We start from the raw sequence: 20740 nt of genomic DNA on the forward strand, positions 1-20740 counted from the left end.
GGTACAAGACACTTACTATATCTATAACAAGTCCCCAACTGCCAATCATTACTTCTAAGGGACATTAACAAAATGAGTCTATAATGAAGGACTTATAATTGTGCCATAATATTATAATATAGGTTTTTATCCAAAACCAGAGCTACACATATCCGGTCTATCTTATACTTCCGGGTCCAAAGGCTAATTTTTGGCGCAAATTTTTGGCGCGAGTTTTTTGGCGCAATTAAGAATTTTGGCGCAATTTGCACAAACCAAACAAGTATAAAGCAAGCACTCTCACCAACCATATATCAGTCTTGATAAAGGCCCTATTGGTGGGCCGAAACGCGTTGGCATATATGGTGAGTTTTATTTCTACTTGTGCAAACATATTTTAAACGATACTGCTCTATGTTGCATTTTTCTTTTTCCACAGGGATTGGATCGTCTTACATTTTCTTATAATCATTTTTTATATTTACTGTTTCTTATATCCAATATTTTCAAGAAATTGGTCAGTTGGATTTTTTATTTTTATTTTTTCAGCTATTCACAGTTTGATTCATAAACACAGGTGGCATTTTTGACTTTTATTGGACATCACATTATCACTAAAGAAATTTTTGGATTTCATTTTTAATTTGATATCTTATTTTGGATTTTTGGTTTTTCATTATTGACTTTTTTGCTTTTTTTGATATAATTACTGACTTAATTTTGGACACTTTTTGACTTTTCACGAGGGGATTCACACATTTTTTACACAATTTTTTTCAGGTTAAAAAATCATTTCACTTAATTTTTCAAAGGATTATCATCATTTTTTTTTTCTCAAATTAAATCAGGAAGACATCTTTCACATATATGTTCTTATCCTAGGTCACACGACCTATCCCCATTTGCTGCTTTCTGTACACCATATGTTCTTATCCTAGGTCACACGACCTATCCCCATTTGCTGTTTTTTGTACACCATTTCTGAATTTTATTGCATTATTTCTGTATTTTATTTTTATTGTATTTTATTGTATCATTTGTACATCTTTTTGATTTCACCCAAACCATCTTATCATAGACTGTAAAACTGATTTTATCATATACACAGTCCACCATTGAATGTTTTTAATTATTGTTTATTTATGAAGTAATATGGATCCATATACTTTTATGCTTTTATAAATCTGTTTGCAATTATAGACACCTAGCTATTGCTTTAATAAATTTGTTAATTTTAAAGCTATAATAAACCTGTAAATATTTTTTACACACTTGGGCTCCTTGTGCTGGTATACTTAACGACAAATTTTTATTTATACCCTCATTAGACTTAGCCTTTAAATAGGCGCTCCTAACACTAAACTATTCTGTTTAACTTCCTCTTGGGTATCTAGAGACCCTATTGTTATAGGAGCTAAAGTCTTGTAAGTTAGCGCCGTCGGGAAGACCACACACCACCACTACAATATTTACCCTAAGGTACTCTAGAGAGTGAGCTATCCTAAACCTCTTCTTGCCAGAGCCCCAGCCTTGCTAACAGAAGGCTTAGCATGTGTGGCTCCCAAGACCTGCACAAAAGTTCTCTTGCAAGAAAATGATTGGGTTAGAACTTTCTCCAGAGTGCATTTGGGTAAGTATTGTACCCCTAAAAAGTTGACAAATTTTGGTGCTTTCATTCAGATATTCGTTTTCCTAATTAAATGAATGCACATCCCTATTATGCATGCACAAAACACAAAAAAGATGTATATAACAAATACATACACAGCCATCATCGATTACAAGGCTTCCTAAGGCAAAGATAAAACCAATATTGCCAAGTCCATATAGCCAGCAAAAGCTCATTTATATATTATTATTAAGTCCTTGTTTAGCAAATCATGTCTGACTGCATGAAAATCTTTTTGCAATTGAAAAATGGAAAAAATGAACTTCTATATGCCGGGGAAAAGTGTTTAACATGTAAACCCTCTTTTAAAAAAGAAATCACATGATCATCAATGCAATCATGTGATTTCAAGTATGGAAATGGATCATGGGGGACTGCCTATGATGGTGGGCATGCCCCCCAGATGGATTTCCCATTGAATAAAAGGAGGAGGGTGCAGGACACCAAAAAAGGTAGGGTGTTCCATGCCTTCCTAACGGCATTAAAGCCAAGTGTTGTTAGGATGGCATAGAACGTCCTAACGGAGTTAATCAGTTAAAGAGGTGTTAGGTGATATCAAGGGTTAATTAAATCCCATTTATACATCTATATTCAATACAGAAATATCAGGTGTGCAACATAACTGCTCAAATTTCCAAAGCAAATCTCCTCCTTGATCATCCATGTTGTAACCCATTGTCTAACATCTTTTAGTACAATCACCTCTCAGCACACAAAAGGAATACACATACAAATACAGCCAGTACGGTCAGCTGGACACCTCCCATATGAGCAGAAATGAACTTCCCCTCTAAAGTCAAAGGGATTATGCTGGTTTGGGTGTTGATAACTATTTATTGTGAGCCATGTTTTTTCGCTGTGTTTTTGATTTATCATGATCCCAATTGTTTTATTTGGCTCTTTCTCACACTTGCAAACAGGTTTTTGTCTGCTCAAAAAAGCCATATCTACACTATAGAACCAAAAACAGTTTGGCAATGATAATATATTTTTGGTTCTCGGACAGAATGCTGATGCCCAAGCACATTTGCAGACATATGTCTGAGAGACTATATTCCAAGTGAATGTACATTCAGGTGAGGGCAGATAAGCTACAGAGAGTTCTGGTATAATCAGTGCCTCTGGTGCCACAACCGCCTTTGGTAACCTAACTATGTGTCCCAACCCCCTGACATCCTTTTAACGGTTCACGGACAGAATGCATGAGTAGAATCGAAGACATTTGTTCATGGACGGACAATTGTCTGTCTGATTATTATCTGTCGCACAAATGTCAGTCAGACACATGTCCGTCAGATAACAGTCCCGCCACGTATGTTTTCGGTTCCCTAATCAACTATTTTTGACTTATGGAGCTAAGCCCCTCTAGGCACTTCATAAGTCCTCAGAAGGGCTTTTCGGCCAACTGCTAGACTTTTTCACAACTATTTTCAAGCAGTTTTTTACATTGTACCTAGGTAAAACACTCAGAAATGGCCACCGGAGACATTCTAGAGGTTTGTTAACATACATGGTTTCGGTCAATTAAACCTTCATTCATCCCGATTGGAGAAGCGCCAACAGGGTACACATTTACATATGTAAATGTGATGACTACATGATTTTATGTATAGCTAAATGCATCTGCATGAAAACTGACTTCAGGACACCAACATCTACAAATGTTTTAATTTTTATTTCATATTTCATATATGAACAGTACAGGCATTATTAAAATTGTGTTTTTACAGGAGATAACATAATCATGAGTTATTTATTGAAAACCATTTCCATCAACACCACTATTAAACCTTCTAAATGTATTTATTTGGTTGCTGGTTTGGACTGTGCATTGCTTTTCTATCACTATATGGTCTTTTGACAACTTTCACAAGCATTGTTTTTAAGCATATTTTTGTGTTTGCTAAAGGCCAGTTCCATTTTGGTGTGAACTGTACAGAAAATGACGACTGCCAGTTTCTATGTAAAACACTTAATATATACATATTTTTACAGGATTTTCACATCTTGACACACTTTCTTGCTGCTTAGTATTTTTCTTATAGACCCTTAAATGATATTGCACATCAGAATGCCCCTGACACAGAAGCTGCTCTGTAACTACTATCCCCACATAAAATTTGCTCCCCTAGCCTTAAAACTACCATGTTAACTACATACCCAAAATAGACCTCAGACATAACCCTGAACTTGCAACCCTTTTGTCCACCCGGCACCCACATCAAACCTGAGCTCATACATATACATGAGATAGAGTGAAGACTGAGAAAGGAAGATATACTGTATATATATATATATATATATATATATATATATATATATATATATATATATATATAAATATACAGTATATATAAGAAATTGGAGAAAATGAACAGAGAGTATGATAGAGAAGGAAAAATAAGACAAAAAAATGGAGCAATTATTCAGAGAAAAGTTGAGCGAGAGGAGAAAAATAGAAGAAGGAGAGAAAGAGTAGAGCGAAAATGTAAAAAGAAAGTAAATGGAGAGTGAATAGAGAGGGTAAAGAAAGGAAAGAGAAAGAGGTGAGGTTGATTGGAGATTGAGGAATGGGGAGAGAGGGAAAAGGATAGAAACACAAATTTTAGTTTTAAAGATGTTTTTCTCATTATGTAGGATTGTTGATTTGAAGGAGAGACACCTACATTACAATATAAGGTCTAAAAAATATTTTGCATTATTTCTCTCCATGCCAAAAAGCTTTTAAATATCAGGCCAATAAAGAGAGAAATAAAAGGAGAGAGAGAAAGAAGAGAAAGCAAAAGAGGAAAAAGTGAATATAGGATAGAGATAAAGGAGTGAGAGAAAAAAGAGAGTAAAGAGAAAGAAAGAAGACAAGAGAAAGGAAATAGGAAAGGGAGAATTAGAGAATGGAGAGAAAGTGAAGAGGGAAATAAAAAAAGAGATAAAAAGACAGAAAATAGAGACAAGGAGAGAGTAGAGAATGGAGGAAAGAATGGAAAGAGAGTGTACAAAGACAGAAAGATGAGAGTGATGGAGAGAGGAAAAAGAGAGTGGAGAGAGAAAAAAGAGGTGGGAAGAGAGAAAAAAGAGGTGGGAAGAGATGAGAGAGAGTAAAAAGGGAAACTAGAGAAGGAGAGAAGAAGAGAAAGAGGGAGAAGAGAGAGAAAAGAAAGTGAAGAATGGAAAAAGAGAGATGGGAGAAAGTGGGAAAAGAGAGGGCAAAGAGAGATAGAGGGGAGAGAGAAGGGAGATTGGAGAGAGGAAAGGTGAGAGGGAGAGGGGAAAAAACAGAAAAGAAAGGGGAGACAGTGTTTATAGGATAGAGATGGGCAGAGAGATAAAAGGTAAAGCATGAAAAGATCATCACCTACTGTCAATAAACAATACGTAAAAAAAGAAACATATTTAGCATATCTTTGCTGGTCTTTGGCAGACTGTAACATACTGGTTTATGAACAATGGTCAAAAAGGACAGACGTTTGAGTCTACTTGGTTTCATCAGGGTGAAGCTGTTGGCCATTGTAAGGAGAAAGGGAAGTGGGTATCTCTAGACTAGTGGTAACCATACGTGTTTTTTTATGGAGGGCTGGTTACTAACAGTGGGATTTCCAGGAGCCACATTACATTCTACCTAAGTATTCTAAAAAAAAAAAATACTTTGAAATTAAATTACATTACAGTCACAGTTAAAATTACACATTTCATAGGAAATTGGTTACTATTAATAAATTTAATTTAACAGTCTAATGCTTATTTGCCTAAGGATAAATATTGAACTGATTTTTCTAGCAACAAATTAATGACATCTGTTTTTTGCTCAGTACTACTGAGGGCCACACAATAAACTTTGGAGGGCTGTATGCTGCCCTCAGGCTTTAGTTTGTGCTTCCCTGATTAAGACAGCTTAAAATGATCATAATGAAAGGCATGTTTCAAAATGTATAGAAAAATAAAAAATGATGCACTTAGAGTCTGATTTGCATGTCACTACCCAGTATATTTAGCAGCAGTAAAAGTGCATTATACCAAGCTATAATTTGTACTGATTTCAAATGTAGAGAAACTTGAAACTGATTGTTTTTCATAGTGTGCTTAAAGTGAATGGTTTCTTTACAGTCTTCCCACCCACTCAAAGTCTGGAGAAATATTACTTTTAACATCCTGAATTCTTTAACTAAATTGTCAGGGTTCAAATGGAATATTCAATAGTATTACTTTTTTATTGTTGATAGCTGAAAATTAGGGATAAACCAATGATATGCAAAAGACCTCAATACTTTTGGTGCTCAGTATTTTCTTTTTTTTCGTAGGGAGGACGATAACTACACTTATCATTAAATTTAATTAATTCTAAAGTTCCAATAAAGAATCTTTTTAAAAATCAACTGCTAAAAAATGAACATATTGGGCTCCATTTATCAAAAAGTGGTTGCTGCTACGTAGGTCCATCATTTCAGGCTTGCTCGAAACAACGGTAAAGAAGCAGCGGTCGTAAGACTGCTGCTCCTTAACCTGTCCACCGCATAAAAAGTAGTGGATTGAAATCATCCTGATCCAATATGATCGGGATGATTGACAGCCCCTGCTAGTGGCCAATTGGCCTCCAGTAAGCAGGGGGCAGCATTGCACAAGCATTTCTTGTGGTTGCGGCATTGCACAAGCATTTCTACAGCGATGTCCTGCTGACATGACTCGCTACAGCGAATCATGTCTGCTCGACATTTGATAAATAGAATCCAAAATCTTTCATAGTAAGTTAAAATGAAGATGATACTACAATTAATAGTTTTGTTTTATTTTAATTTACATTGGATATCTGTTATAGATTTTTTTGTTGTAAGGAATATTATTACAATCTGATAATTTAATTTGAATGCAAAGGATGTGTGGCAAATATCTTTTACATTATTTCCATTTTGTAAAAAACAACTTGCACACAGCAGAAGTAATAGTCCCTTAAAGATTTAGGACCAGATTACAAGTGGTACGCTATTTAGCACTTTCTCTCATGCACAAACACCGCCAGAAGTAAACTTTTAATACGTGCAGGTTAGTGCACGTATTAGAAGTTGAAAGTAAATAGTTTGCGCAGAAGCAAAATCATACCTGCTCTAACGTCAGGATTTCGGATATTGCGCCCATGTTAACTTCTTCTCCAAGTCCTCATAGACTTCGATGGAGTGTGCAAACTGAAATAAAACAATACTTATTTCTTGTGCTCTAAGCTGAAGGTAGTTATGAATATTTTGCATTCCAATGTTTTTCACATAGAAGAAAATGTTATATTTATTTTCAAATATATTTTTCTATATATACTGTATCTGATAATGTTTTTTTAAAATATATATCTATACCATATACATATATATGTATAAATAAATAAATATATATATATGAAAATATATAGGTATATACATACATATATATATATATATATAGAAAAATGTTCCCTATGTGAAGAACGGAATGGAAAATATTAACAGTACATACACAGTAAACACATTATAAAATATTACAATTTAGCAAAAATACATTTTCATATTTTCCGGTATTTGAGTGGAAAGGGATCAAAATATATATATATATATATATATATATATATATATATATATATATATATATATATATATATATATATATACGTATATATGTGTATAAATGCATATATATGTGTTTATATGTGTATTTATTTATATATATATATATATATATATATATATATATATATATATATATGCACATATAAACATAGATATACATGTATACACAAATATACATATGTATACAGGTAGTCGTCGACTTACGACCGCATTACGTTCTGACCGTCCGGTCGTAAGACGATTTGGACGTAAGTCGGACGATATATCTACGGCATGTAAATAAAATGGTCTAATGTAGGGTTTAGGCAGATAGGTCTGCTGCTACACATCACAGGTGTTTTGGACTGCAACATGGTGAGAGGCTGCGACACATGCGAAGGCTGCTGCTGCTGCTTATGACAGTCACTCTCGTATGGCCTGCACACAAGCACTGCTGTCTGCAGTACGACACATGGTCGTAAGTATGGATGGTCATAAGTCGCATAGGTTGTAAGTCGACGAGTATCTGTATATACAATATATACATACATCCACACATGTATATGTATATATATATATATATATATATATATATATATATATATATATATATATATATATATATATATATATATATATATATAGGGTCTTCAGAACACAAACCTGGCCAGGGATATGCTTTGAAGCTGGGAAAAAAAGCAGGCAACTCAGGATACTTTTCAACAAGCCTTTAAAGGACCAGTCAACACTGTAGATTTGCATAATCAACATATGCAAGATAACAAGACAATGCAATAGCACTTAGTCTGAACTTCAAATGAGCAGTAGATTTTTTTTATGACAATTTTAAAAGTTATGTCTTTTTCCACTCCCCCTGTACCATGTGACAGCCATCAGCCAATCACAAATGCATACATGTACCATGTGACAGCAATCAGCCATTCACAAATGCATACATACACACTTATTCTTGCACATGCTCAGTAGGAGCTGGTGACTCAAAAAGTTTAAATATAAAAAAACTGTGCACATTTTGTTAATGGAAGTAAATTGGAAAGTTGTTTAAAATTGCATGCTCTATCTGAATAATGAAAGTTTAATTTTGATTGAGTGTCCCTTTAATTTATAAAGTGCTTAGAATATACGAAAGGGCCTTAACCCATAACGTTTCGGTTCTGAAGCAAAACTTTTTCAAATGGAGCCCATCAAAGACATTAGCTTCACAGCATATCCCTGGCCAGGTATGTGTTCTGGAGACCCTTTGCATTTACCTACTTTGCAGAGCACCAGGCAGGTGTGCGGATGGTGTGGGTCACTTTCTCTACTACTTATATATACACATACACACATATATATATATATATACACATAAACACATTATAGCCCTTTCCATTTAAATAACTTGTCATATACTATATACCCTTTAACCCTTACAACTTTTTTTTAATATTTTTTTTAATATTTATATGAATAATTTTTATTAAATATCATATCCATGAGTGTAACATTTTATTTCATTGTATTTTTGTTGTGTTTGGTGCTACTTTTTATTTAGCTCTAACTCTTTACACAAGGTCTTGAGTCATGCTAATCCGATGAGCTGACATGATTGGTCACGCAAGAGAAGGGGCGGGCTTTACAAGCTCACTTGAGCTTGTAATGATTCATACGGGCAGCAGATTGAGTTCATATCCGCTCGCTTTTTAGTACATGGAGCCCTAAGGGCCCTCAAAAAAAAATCTACTATGTGTTATGATTTTGTGCTCTATATGTATGTGACCCCTCTTTCAATCCTTTACTGGAAGCTGATGTGCCTTGTATGTTGACTATCATTTTTACATTTATGGGTTATATAGTGCTTGTCTAGCCGACAGCGGTGAGGCCTTACTATTTTTACCTTACTATTTTTGCATGCATCAGGCAGTGAGACATTCAGAAATAGCGCAGTCTTGCTGCTATTGGCTACACCTGCTTTTTTACAACTGTCGTTAAGGGGTTAGAAAAGGGCCTTTACTTCTTCAACTCATGGGTAAATATGCAGGAAGCTATCAAGTGATGACTGTATTAATTACAATTACCTGATAGATCCATGGGCATTCAGCCCTGTATTAAAACGGGGGAGATACTTTTCATGTATTCTATTTGTCAGGTGATTACTAGAGCAATGGTAATTGGCTTGTAAACTCAGCTGCAATGTATAAAGTGTAAAAAGCAAAAAGTTCTAAATAAAAGAAGTTACATAGTAAAAATAAGTATTTTAACCCATTCACTACTGGCAATTTCAGAGAAAAACTTGCCCAAAATACCGAAGAATTTTTAGCATTTTTGCTATCACTCCATTTAAACAGAAATAGAGCCTTGTTTTTTTTTACCTATCAAAACTATATATATATATATATATTTTAGTTTGATCTAGGCCTATATTGGTATATTTCATGCCACTGTTTTGCCCCAAAATGTGTCCATATAAAAAAAAAAACTTTTTCTCATACATTGGGTTTCTTAATGAAATTACAGTATTTACACACAACTACTACAGTCAGGAGACAAATGGTTGTAATAGTTTTTCTGGGGTCCCCGTTGTTCAGAAATAGCAGGCATGCATGGCTTTGCAATACATTTTTAGCAATTGGAAGTCTGCTAAATGCAGCTGTACATCACACTTCTGACATTTCCAGCAGTGAAAGGGATAATTAGTTAGCTGGTAAGGGTAATAGTATTTTAATACTGGAATTACCCTTCCACCTGACATTTCCCACCTCCCTGATCCCTCCTAAACATGCTATCCCCTCCCACACCCACACTCTTGACCACCATCTTAAGTACTGGCAGACAGTCTGCCGGTATGAAGTTTTTGGGTTTGCTTTAAAAAAATATATATTTTTTTATTCATTTTTCTGCAGTGTTGGATCCCCCTTACCCTCCCACCTCTTTGATCTCTCCCACCCAGCTATCTAACCCTCCTCTCCTAATGGAGTCTGCCAGTACCCAGTTTATCGCTTTATTTCGATTTTTTCTTAAATTTATTTATTATTTAAAATATTTTTCTGTAGTGTAGTGGTCCAACCTACCCTCAACCCTTCCGATTGCTTGTGTAGGGTCCCCCCAACCAAATTCATATTTTTTTCTGCAGTGTAGTGTTCCTTCCGTCTCTCTCCCATCCACACTAATTTTTCTGCAGCGTAAGGTCCTGCTCCTTCCTCCAACTCCACCGCTGTGCCACCCACTCGCCTCCCTCCATTCCTTCCAACCCTCCCACCACAAATAGAAGTTTGTTACAGACAATGACACAGACTGTAACGATCAGTCATCTGACTTCATATGGAACCGGATCACAGATCGTGCTCCGGTTCCTTGTGCAGAAAGATGCCTGGAGCTCAGGGAGAGCAGCTTTCAACTGTAACTTTACAGCCAAGGCTGCTGTAACTCCCTGAATCAAGGACGTATATATACATTATGCAGTACGATGGGCAAAGTATCACATGACACACACACACAAATATATATATATATATATACCTCATTTTGGGTCAAGGGGTTCAATGGCATAAACCAGTTTATTTTGTTTCTGTGCTGGCTAAACATTTTTTTTTCTTGTGGGAGCTTTGTGTTAGACAATGAGCAATAAATCACACAGATATGCACATCCTTTTAGTTTCAATTTAAATGTAAACAGCTTTTACTTAAAAAACAGTTAATTCTAAATTAAACTTTCATGATTCAGACAGAGCATGCCATTTTTTAACAAGTTTCCAATTCTATTACCTAATTTGCTTCATTCCTAGGTAGTCTCAGGAGCAGTTGGGTTTCATGTTCCTTTAACCTTTTTAATGTACAAATATTTGTAATATAAGTTTAACTGTTTTTTTTTTTTCTCAAAAAATACAGAAGATACAAAATTGGGTACAATATCCCAAAAGCTGCCTCATAGCAACAGTGGCAGTAAATGTGTTTTTGTTGGGTTATAGATTTTGCCAATTTTTATTATTGTAAAAATGTTTATTATTCATTTTTACACTTTAATTAATTGAGCAGGTAATGTTTGCTTCCTAGTGCCATCCATTAACATGGTGATAATTATCAAATAATAGATTGAAATCAAGAACTTAGTTGTTAATAAAGATTTGAACCCCTAAAATAGACTTATTATTTGATACATAGGGGGGTAGTTATCAAGCCGTCAACCTCAAATACGCTGGAATTCCGCAGCGTATTTGTGGCGAGGCTGATTCGCCTTAGTTATCAAAGGCTCGAGACCGGCAAAAGTAGAATTTTGTGACGTAAGCTTCGATCCGCCGGACTCAGTCCGACACAGATCGATTCTTACGTCACTCCAGATGTTCCGCACACAAGTGCGGCACAATCTCACTACTTTTGCTAGTTATCAAATGACTAGCAGGTACGCTCGGCACTTTTACAGCCCAGCGTACCTGGTTTTCAAACCGCCACCCCTGGAGGCGGCGGATCCCATAGGAATCAATGGGAGTCTGACCATAGCGAAAGTACAAGTTCGCTGCTGCCAGACATCCCATTGATTTCTATGGGAGCTGTCTGCACCTAACACCCTAACATGTACCCCGAGTCTAAACACCACTAATCTGTCCCCCCTACACCGCCGCAACTAAATAAAGTTATTACCCCCAAAACCGCCACTCCAGGAGCCCACCGCAAGCTACTCTATACATATTAACCCCTAAACCGCCGCTCCCGGAGCCCACAGCAACTATAATAAATGTATTAACCCCTAAACCGCCGCTCCCTGAACCCGCCGCAACCTATATTAAATGTATTAACCCCTATCCTGCCCCCCCTACACCGTCGCCACCTATAATAAATTTATTAACCCCTAATCTGCCCCCCCTACACCGTCGCCACCTATAATAAATTTATTAACCCCTATCCTGCCCCCCACTACGCCGCCGCCACTGTAATAAAATTATTAACCCCTAAACCTAAGTCTAACCCTAACGCCCCCCTAACTTAAATATTAATTAAATAAATCTAAATTATATTTTTATTATTAACTAAATTAATCCTATTTAAAACTAAATACTTACCTATAAAATAAACCCTAATATAGCTACAATATAAATAATAATTATATTCTAGCTATCTTAGGATTTATTTTTATTTTACAGGCAACTTTCAATTTATTTTAACTAGGTACAATAGCTATTAAATAGTTATTAACTATTTAATAGTTACCTATCTAAAATAAACTGAAATTTACCTGTAAAATAAATCCTAACCTAAGTTACAATTACACCTAACACTACACTATACTTTAATAAATTATTACTATTTAAAACTAATTACTTACCTGTAAAATAAACCCTAATATAGCTACAATATAAATAATAATTATATTGTAGCTATCTAAGGATTTATATTTATTTTACAGGTAACTTTGTATTTATTTTAGCTAGGTAGAATAGTTATTAAATAGTTATTAACTATTTAATAACTACCTAGCTAAAAGAAATACAAAATTACCTGTAAAATAAATCCTAACCTAAGTTACAATTAAACCTAATACTACACTATCATTAAATTAATTAAATAAACTACCTACAAATAACTACAATTAAATACAATTACATAACTAACTAAAGTACAAAAAATAAAAAAGCTAAGTTACAAAAAATAAAAAATAAGTTACAAACATTTTAAAAATATTACAACAATTTTAAACTACTTACACCTAATCTAAGCCCCCTAATAAAATAACAAACCCCCCCAAAATAAAAAAAATGCCCTACCCTATTCTAAATAAAGTTCAAAGCTCTTTTACCTTACCAGCCCTTAAAAGGGCCATTTGTGGGGGCATGCCCCAAAAAGTTAGATTAGGGGCTTAGATTAGGTGTAAGTAGCTTAAAATTGTTGTAATATTTTTAAAATGTTTGTAACTTATTTTTTTATTTTTTGTAACTTAGCTTTTTTTATTTTTTGTACTTTAGTTAGTTATGTAATTGTATTTAATTGTAGTTATTTGTAGGTAGTTTATTTAATTAATTTAATGATAGTGTAGTATTAGGTTTAATTGTAACTGAGGTTAGGATTTATTTTACAGGTAATTTTGTATTTCTTTTAGCTAGGTAGTTATTAAATAGTTAATAACTATTTAATAACTATTCTACCTAGCTAAAATAAATACAAAGTTACCTGTAAAATAAATATAAATCCTAAAATAGCTACAATATAATTATTATTTATATTGTAGCTATATTAGGGTTTATTTTACAGGTAAGTATTTAGTTTTAAATAGTAATAATTTATTAAAGTATAGTGTAGTGTTAGGTGTAATTGTAACTTAGGTTAGGATTTATTTTACAGGTAAATTTCAGTTTATTTTAGCTAGGTAACTATTAAATAGTTAATAACTATTTAATAGCTATTGTACCTAGTTAAAATAAATTGAAAGTTAAGTTACCTGTAAAATAAAAATAAATCCTAAGATAGCTAGAATATAATTATTATTTATATTGTAGCTATATTAGGGTTTGTTTTAAAGGTAAGTATTTAGTTTTAAATAGGATTAATTTAGTTAATAATAGAAATATTATTTAGATTTATTTAATTAATATTTAAGTTAGGGGGGCGTTAGGGTTAGGGTTAGACTTAGGTTTAGGGGTTAATAATTTTATTACAGTGGCGACGGTGTAGTGGGGGGCAGGATAGGGGTTAATAAATTTATTATAGGTGACGACGGTGTAGGGGGGGCAGGATAGGGGTTAATAACTTTATTATAGAGGGCGACGGTGTAGGGGGGGCAGGATAGGGGTTACTAGGTATAATGTAGGTGGCAGCGGTGTCCGGGAGCGGCGGTTTAGGGGTTAATACATTTATCAGAGTTGCTGCAGGGTCTAGGAGCGGCGGTTTAGGGGTTAGTAACTTTATTGAGTTGCGGGAGGCTCCGGGGGCGCCGGTATAGGGATAGAACAGTGTAGTTTAGTGTGGGTGCTTAGTGACAGGCTAGCAATAAAGCTGGGAAAAAGCCGAAGAGCAGCGAGATCGGATGAGTGATAACTCTCACAGTCCTCTGCTCATCGCCCCGCGGCTTTTTGACAGCTTTATTTGATAACTTAGGCGAACGTATTCAAGGTCCGCGGCGGCGAAGGTAGGCGAGCTTAGGTGGGCGTATTGGGCCGGCGAAGGCAGAAAAGTAGACGGCTTGATAACTACCCCCCAGAGTGTATTTATGTTTTTTATAGGAAAGATGTTTAATATATACAAGCCTTGACCTGTATGTTTAGTATCAATGCCAGAATTGCATATGTAATATTCCCTAATGAACTGTGTCTGTGTTTTCATTACAGAGCACAGTTACATTGTTAGGGCCTACAGCATGTTTGACAGTTCCTTTTATATGCCCCCCCATTGATGCGTCATGGTGAGTCATGCAGTGATGATGTCAGTGGCAAGTGTCGGTTGAGACATGTACTATGATGAAGATTTTTTGGTGCTATTAGAAGAATCGCTTGCATAAGGCACATTATTGAAAACACTACTTCATTTTGTTAGGTTAGAAAAATGATCGATTCCTACAAATCTCAAAATTCTAAAAGGAACCCAGTGGCATCTCACTCCCTTACGGCTTTTCAAAATATCTCCCCTAAATTCTCCGCTATGCTGGAGGGAATGTGGGGAAGTAGGCTCACCGTTACATGTATGGTGGGGATGCCCTATACTGCAACCTCTCTGGACAATGCTCTCCCGCAAGTGTCCTGTTCTTGATTCCACTATATGGACCAAGCCACAAACCATACTTTTTCATTTGTCAATTGAGACTCCCCTCAATCCTAGAGGGTTGTTTACTATCTACCTAATGATGGCCATTAAGCTCTCGATTGCTCGACTATGGAAACAGGCTAGGCCTCCCTCCTGGAATGATATAGCTAAAATCATGGATTACTTGGAGGTTATGGAGAGCCCTATCTTTACCATCAATAACAAGACGACCTTACATGTTCAGACTTGGGAAATTTGGAGACACATTAAATAGGTCCAGGACTCAGTGTATACAGAGGTCCGGTTGAATATATAGGTCTTAGTATCCTCTTCTGTCTGTCTTTCCCCTTCTTCCCCCTTTTTTTTTCTCCCCTTCCTCTCTTACCCCTCGGTACTCCACTGCACATTCATGTTTCTCCTGTAGTCTTTTTTTTTTCCACACGGTTTAATTACCAGACACCTAGGCTTGAAGAATGCTTCCACTCTTCCATACCCACAATACATATAGTGTATCTAGTATCTCACAACTTCTGATACCATTTCCTACTTTTTTATGTACGCCTAGACTACTTTTATTTCAGGTTGGTATTTTGTTTGTATTATTATTGATTATTCCTGGTTGAAGTTATTAACACACATTCCATTATAAAACTGAGGTTTTTTTTTTTTAAATAATTTTTTATTGAGACAATGGATAGACATAACAGAAAAGGGAGTGTGTCCCAGCACAAGACAAATACAAAAAGAAAAATAACTGATACAGATCACATATGAAAGGTACATAAGAATTAAGACATTGGTGTGCTAATATAGGATTTGTTAAGAAATTATCTAGACAATAGAGTTTCAATATTTAGAGTCAATGATATGGAAGATATCTAGGTTGAAAACAGAGAGATAACATTTGACGTAAGTTATAGCACCGACTTTATGACCTTAAATACAGAATGCGCACAGTGAAATCAAAACATGTGTGACTGGGGCATATAGAAATGAAGTCTCAGTTTTATAATACAGGTAACTAGTGGTCCCTACTCTCAAATAAGGGGTATTCTATACACTGAAAATAGTGAGAGGAAGGGAGCTGGCATTTATCAGGCCTCCCGTAGGCCTGCGTATATAGGGGGATGAGGGATGCAGCGGGCAAGAGCCGCTCATAATGGGGGGGAGAGGGGAGAAGGGAAGGGGAGGGGGGGCGGAGCTAGATAATTTGTCTTAAAAATATAAACTACAGGGCGATGTGAAATGGAATGGAATGGGATCTCAGGGCTTTTGAGTATACTCCTGGATAACATCTCTAACATATGAAAACTAGGGCATGTGGATGTAAGGGAAATTGCCAAAGAGGATACTAACAGGGGGGGGCATTTCTATAGACACAAAAAGTTAGTTAAGGGCCACTACATGACCCCCTCTCCAGGGAAGGTGCTATCTATAGGCGGTGCAGGTAAAAGGAGGAGGGATATGACCCGCAGGTACTAATCGCCAGCGGGAAAGGGAGGAGAGGGGTCAGATAGAATTGGGAGATGTCTAAGAAGGCTATATCCTGATTAGCCAGGGTCTGGGGGACCTGGGGGACCTGGGGAACCTCTGGGTGAGCCCCTCTCCTAGGGGAGTGCCACCTATAGGCGATGTGGGAAAAAGGAGAAGGGATATGACCCGCAGGCATTAATTACCAGCGGGAAAGGGAGGAGAGAGGCTCAACGAAAACAACTATTATGTGCTAGAAATATGGGCAAGCGCATAAATAAATTAGGGATGATATTCATACAGCCACAGAAAATGATAGTTAGTAACAAATAATATAAATAAACAACAATAACTATTAACACAACATAGAACAGGTTTGGGACTTGTTACCCAGTTGCTGTTAATCATTCATAAACCAGTATGTTGCTGGCAATAGGAATAACTCCCCTTAAGATGTCCCAGCTAATCGAACTGTATGTTAATAGTTTAAATATATGCATCAAATATTTGTGTCAGCCAACTACCTATCAGTAGTATATAAGACGCTCTATGGTGTACAGGGAGGGGTGTATAGGAAGCTAGTATTGTAGAGGCTTTCACAGAATGCAACAGTAATGAAAACGTAGGTATAAACATAGTAATAAAACAGCAGAAATAGTAATGGCTCTTGTGACACCATTAGAGTATCCCAAAACAGAACTAAAACATATAGGTCTTATATTATAGAGTAACATTGCTAAATAAGACCCCACAACAAAAATAGTTCTGAGACTATCACATAGGAGGTATATAATATAAAAGTCTATGTGGGATATTGGAGGATAAGTTATGCGAAATTTTGAACTGGAAATTACTGTTTATGATACTTGCAGTAGGGGGGAATATACATCAGGAACTAAAAATGTGGGGGGTAAATAGGCTTCTCTAGAAACTATAAACATATGTTTCATGCATAAAGGTATGGTAAAGGGTAAGATGAGATCATGTAAGGCAACAGTTAGGAAAAAACATTCACAACAGAATTTTGGCGTCAATCCTGAATCAGTAAAAGTTATACTTATGCTACAGTCTCAGGAGAGAAAAGCTAGTTACATAACATTTTGAGCGTGGGTAGTTCCCTGGTTTCAGATCCTTAGACCGTCATGCGGGAGATATATTATGAGAGAGTTTGTGACCCATGGTAGTCCCGACATCTCTGTAATGATAGAACAAAATTACCCCACACCGGATCTAGCTATGTGCAAAAAAGGCCGTTGAGTAAGCTGGAGGCAAGCAGCTTTCAAAATCCATCCTAGGATCCGTGGTTGTTCTCCACTGCCTGTATCCGGATGCCTTGCTACATTCAAGAGGCTCAGGATAACTCGTATCAGCTCCGGGGCCAACAGAGTCTCACATGATGGCAGAGCAATTAATAGGACAGAGCGTATGTACTCAGTGAGGTTGCAGCAAGACAATCTGTATTTATGTTCACACACGCCTGTAGTACACTGCACAAACCTTCCAGGCGCTGTCTCAGGAGTAGTATCTACAGTTAGATCTTTCATTTTCTTGGCTGCGTCTTCAGTACTGGCCATCCCAGAGCACAAGTCCTCACCTTCCCCTCCAGTGTCAAATGTGTGCTTTACGATCGGGCTGAGAACGAGAGGCGCCCGACCACCCGGCAGGTATCTGAGTGAGGAAATAAACCGGTCTCCCTCTAAGTAGGCATTGCGGTCTATTGGGACTTCACTCTGCGGCTCTGTAGTCTCGGCAAGTGCCACCTGCATATATACAGCCGGATCCATGTGCCTGTCTTTTAACACCCTTTTGAGGCTGTCAAATTGTGCGGACATCTGGAGATCAAAGTCCATTAACATCGTATGGATGAGCCTGGGTATATGTCCGTCCTCCATGATCATGAGGAGGAGGTGTTGCGATGGCGCGGGTGACTGGAAAATCTTTAGGCACCGGGAGAGGTGGGAGTCTCAAGCAGTAGGCCCGTAGAAGGAAGTTTAGTACAGAGAATCTCTTCAGTTAGTATTCTGATGCTCCCGATCTTCTCCTGAGTCTTATAATAGCATTTTCATTATAATAGTGGTCGTTAAATCATTATTTAAGGTGATTTATGAGAGTAAAGCCGCAGGAGCTTAGCCTCTGTGCGTCTACTCTTGTTGATGGCTAGCTCCGCCCCCCACTGAGGTTTTTTTTTTTTTTGTTTATAACGAGATCCATAAGTGATCTCCTGTATTTCAGGAAGCCTTTTTTTTTTTTTTTTCCTCTGTATTATTAGACTTATGTTGAGGGTCGACAGTGGCCTCTCACACAGCTTGTAAGGCTTAAAAAGTGTAAGGCATGTAATATATATTGTATACTATCATTCAATATTGTATTGTCATTTCTTACGTCCTTTGTTTTTTTTTTAAATTTGTATGCCTTTTCCTTTAAACCTCAATAAAAAAAGAATTTAAAAAAAAAAAAAATTCTAAAAGGATAATCAGGATTCCTTGAATATTTTAATTATATTGTGCACTGTAGAAGGTGAAATGTCCAAAATCCTACCGATTTGTCTTTGGGGAATGTTGTTCTCAAAGTGTTGGATTATTCGCTGACGCATCTGTTGGGAGATTGGTGAGCCTAGACCCATCCTTGCTCTTGAAGGACTAGACCTTTTTATGATTACACGATTCCCTCACCTTTCATCAGTTCTGCTTTAATTTTGTTTTAAATCTGTGGCAGCAAAGTTGCCGATAGTGTCTTTCTGTTTGGCAAAATGTATGATAGATCAATGGCCCACAATAAGCTCCTATATCCCTTGTCATCTATACTTGAAAAAGGTTGTGAACCCAGAGCAGTCATTTTAACCAACTCTTCATCCACTGTGTTCTGTCTGACAGGGCCAATTGGTGGTCTCACATACCTAGTAATCTGACTTTGCCTCAAACTTTGTACAATGGTGCCACTTCCAGATCTAGTGGATGCTTCAAGTCCTGACAATACCACCTGAGATTGATGCTGATGAGGATTCTGCTGGATCATCTTTTCTCACTTGCATAAGCAATGCAGTTTGATGTTTGCTTTGCAGATGTTCCTCCTTGGTCTGAAAAAATATTGGTACAGAGTTTGCATTTTGCATTCTGTCAACCAGTCTCATCAAAATGAATCCATATCTTGCTTCTTTTTTTTGAAGGCATCCTTAATTTTAAATGTCACTTGCTTCTATCTATATCTGTTTGCCTTGGAAAACAGTAATATTCAAATCAGCAATATGTGCTGACACATGACTTTATTTGAATGAGACAGTATATATAATGTATATTTTTATTATTATTATTATCAGAATGGGGAGGAGCTGCTGGGAGTAGGCAGACAGCAGGTTTAACATAATCTAAAAGCAGAGGGCAGGCCAATCAGCAAGGCAGGGAATGAATGTGGAGACCCTGGGAGAAGCTGTGGTCCTTCTGCCTGCCTCCAGACACATCACCAGAGTAGGCACTAGGGTTAACAGAATATAATGACAGGGGCCAGGCTAAGTATCAGGGCAGGGGGGGACTGTAGAGACCCTGAGAGGAGATGCCGTCCTTCTACCTGTCTCCAGTTACATCAACAGAGTAGTTTTGTGTTGTTAGGTGAGTCAGTCTCTGAGCCTCGGCTTACTTGTCAAGTGAACTGATGAACCGATTAATTTAATTGAACCATCTGAAATGAACTGATTCATCTAAATGTATCTGTCTTCCCACCACTACAGGCAAGACCAACTGTCCCAAAAGGAATTACTGAAAATGCTTTATTTCACTCAGGACTAGCCTCTAATAATACACCATTTAACTTATGGGGACCCACTCCACATAAAACATAAACATAGAGAAAACAAATAGTAAACATCATAATAGTGAAATATACTCTAACAAAATGAAGGGGGATTCAGGAAGGGGCATAAACAATAACACTTGCAACCATACTTTTGCATTGTCACCCTATGCAAAATATATGCAAATGAGTCTACTTCCCCAGACCACAATTTGATGTTGAACCTTCTAACAATGTCCAGGAACCTTCTACTAATATATGGATCTGTGTTACACAATGTCTAGGAACTTTCAACCAATAGATGGTGCTGTGTTACACAATGTATATAATATATGTGACTGGGGAATTTTCACAGTTTTTTTAATTCATTGTATATTTTTTATAGGTCACACTATACTGTACGTGTTAGGTTCACTGTAACAAATGTTTTCTTGTCAGTATATTTATGAAAATCTTAGTAGTGCTATCCAAATAATATATATAAGTTTATGGCAGGGTTATAAACACAATACAAAGAAGTAGAAACCCTTATCAACCATGCACC

This window comes from Bombina bombina, chromosome 5 (genome assembly GCF_027579735.1).
Source record: "Bombina bombina isolate aBomBom1 chromosome 5, aBomBom1.pri, whole genome shotgun sequence".
NCBI classification, from domain to species: Eukaryota; Metazoa; Chordata; class Amphibia; order Anura; family Bombinatoridae; genus Bombina; species Bombina bombina.